This window comes from Suncus etruscus, chromosome 16, assembly GCF_024139225.1.
Source record: "Suncus etruscus isolate mSunEtr1 chromosome 16, mSunEtr1.pri.cur, whole genome shotgun sequence".
Taxonomy (NCBI): Eukaryota; Metazoa; Chordata; class Mammalia; order Eulipotyphla; family Soricidae; genus Suncus; species Suncus etruscus.
Window position 1 is genome coordinate 44776640 of NC_064863.1, and position 2411 is coordinate 44779050.

General features: G+C 34.5%; 1 pseudogene; it reads left to right on the forward strand.

The window, feature by feature from the left end:
- The first annotated feature begins 586 nt into the window (after positions 1-586).
- Positions 587-687, forward strand: LOC126033144 (uncharacterized; annotated as a pseudogene).
- The last annotated feature ends 1724 nt before the right edge of the window (positions 688-2411 follow it).

Consider the following 2411-nt stretch of genomic DNA (forward strand, 5'->3'; position numbering starts at 1 on the left):
CTATCATCTTGTTGAGTTTCTATCATGAATGATATCATGAATGCTTTCTCTGCATCTATTGATATGATCATATGGTTTTTACTCTTCCTTTGGTTGATATGGTGTATTATGTTGATTGACTTGTGTATGTTAAACATTCTTGCATTTCAGGAATAAATTCTACTTTGTCATGGTGTATGATCTTCTTGATAGTACTTTGGATCCTGTTTGCTAGGATTTTATTGAGGATCTTTGCATTTACGTTCATCAGGGATATTGTTCTGTGATTCTCTCTCTCTGTGTTGTGGTATCTCTGTCTGCTTTTGGTATCAGGGTGATGTTCGCTTCATAAAAATTATTTGGGAGTATTTATCTTTCTTCAATTTTCCAGAAGAGCCTGAAAAAGGCAGTATGTCCTCTTGAAAGTTTTGAAAGAATTTATTAGCAAATCCATGTAGGCCTGATCTTTTGTTTTTGGGAAGGTTTTTATTTTTTGGTTTTTGGGCCACACCAACTGTTGCTCAGGGGTTACTCCTGTCTATGTGCTCAGAAATCACTTCTGGCTTGGGGGACCATATGGGATGCCGGGGGATTGAATCGCGGTCTGGTGCTCATTTTGGCAGCACATATACTAAAATTGGAATGATACAGAGAAGATTAGCATGGCCCCTAATCAAGGATGACATGCAAATTTGAACCGCGGTTTGTCCTAGGTTGGTGCAAGCAAGGAAAATACCCTACACTTGCGCCACCATTCTTGTTTGTTTTTTCCAAAGAACCAACTCTTGCTTTTATTAATCTTTCAAATTGTTCTTTGAATTTCCAATCCACTAATTTCTGTTTTAAGCTCTATTGTTTTCCTTCCATCTGCCTAGTTTTGGTTCATTTTGTTGATCACATTTCAATTTTATAAGCTGTGCCATTAAGTTATTTATGTAGACCCTTTTTATTTTCTGATGAGAGTTTCAAAAGCTATAAATTTTTCCTTTAGTACCACTTTTGATGAGTCCCACAAATTCTGATAATGTGTCTTTGTTTTCATTTGTTTCCAGGAATCTTTTATTTCCTCTTTAATTTTGTCTCTGACCCACTGTTTAATTTAGTGATCTGTTAATTTAATTTTAAATTTAATTTAATTAATTTAGTGTAATTTAATTGTAGTTTAATTTCAAGGTGTTAAAGTGTTTTCTCTGTGTCTGTAATTCGCTTCTAATTTCTCTTATTGTATTTTTGTCTGACATGAATTTGGAAATTAAATATTTAAGCTCCCTTGGAATTTTGACTAGCTATAAAAGTTTTTGGTTCTCCTCTTTGTATAACCTTTTTGACCTCACTCAGTAACTCTTCTTAATATGTTCTTCTGTCTTCTTTTTTTTTTAACATGAATTTGAAAATTAAACATTAACATTCCCTTGGAATTTGTACAAAACTATAAAAGTCTTTGGTTCTTCCCTTTGTACAACCTCGTTGACCTCACTGCTGTTTCTAGAACACAATAAGGGAACACTGTGTTATGGCCTTTGAATAGACTGTTCCCTTTTCATACTCTTCTCTAAGCAAATTTGTTTAGATACCTCCCTTATTTCTTTCATATGACTTCCTGGTTTCACTTTTTCCATGAGGTAGACCCTGACTACCTTCTCTAATGTAGAGATTGGCTCCATTCACCATTCCACTCTAACTGCCTTCTGCTCCTACCATTTCTTATTCCACTTGCCCTGCTCTTTCTCTCCTCATTCCATTCCATTTTAACTCCCCAATTACTGCAGTTTTTTTAAATTAGCATTTATGTTATTTTCTGTCTCATCTACTAAAATGGAAGCTTCATACAACTGAATATTTGTCTGTTCTTTTCATTGCTAGAACCCCCATTTCCAAGAATACCTATTTTAGATTATGTATTTGTTGCAGAATTGAATGAATTACATATCCACAGAAAGAGAGTTACAGAAGCTTCTACTTGAGAAAAAATTCACTAAAGTCTTTGGCAACTATGGATGTAGGTCTAGTTTAATGTTAGCCCTAAAATCCCACCCTCTATATCAATCTAAAATGTAGTGTAATACAGTGCATATGGCATCATGACTATGTTCTTCTCTAGAGACACAAGCCACTGCCACTGTGATATGAGAGCTTTTTTTCTTTTCAAGCAGAAATAAATCTGCAAATTGCTAATGTTTTTTATACAGAGCTTCACTCCAATTCAGAAAAATCAAGTACTCTGTTGAATACACTCATCTGCCATCACAACACCCCTTTCAGAATATAGGAAGAATTACATTCCTTATTTTAAATAAAATTCAGTCTGACTGGCAGTCTGTTAATGCCCAGAGTCAGGCAAAAGAAAGACAACCAAGTGGCATAGAAAATTTCTGATCCTGAGTTCTGTTGAATTAAGAACATGTATTTTGTAAGAAGTACACATGCATGTT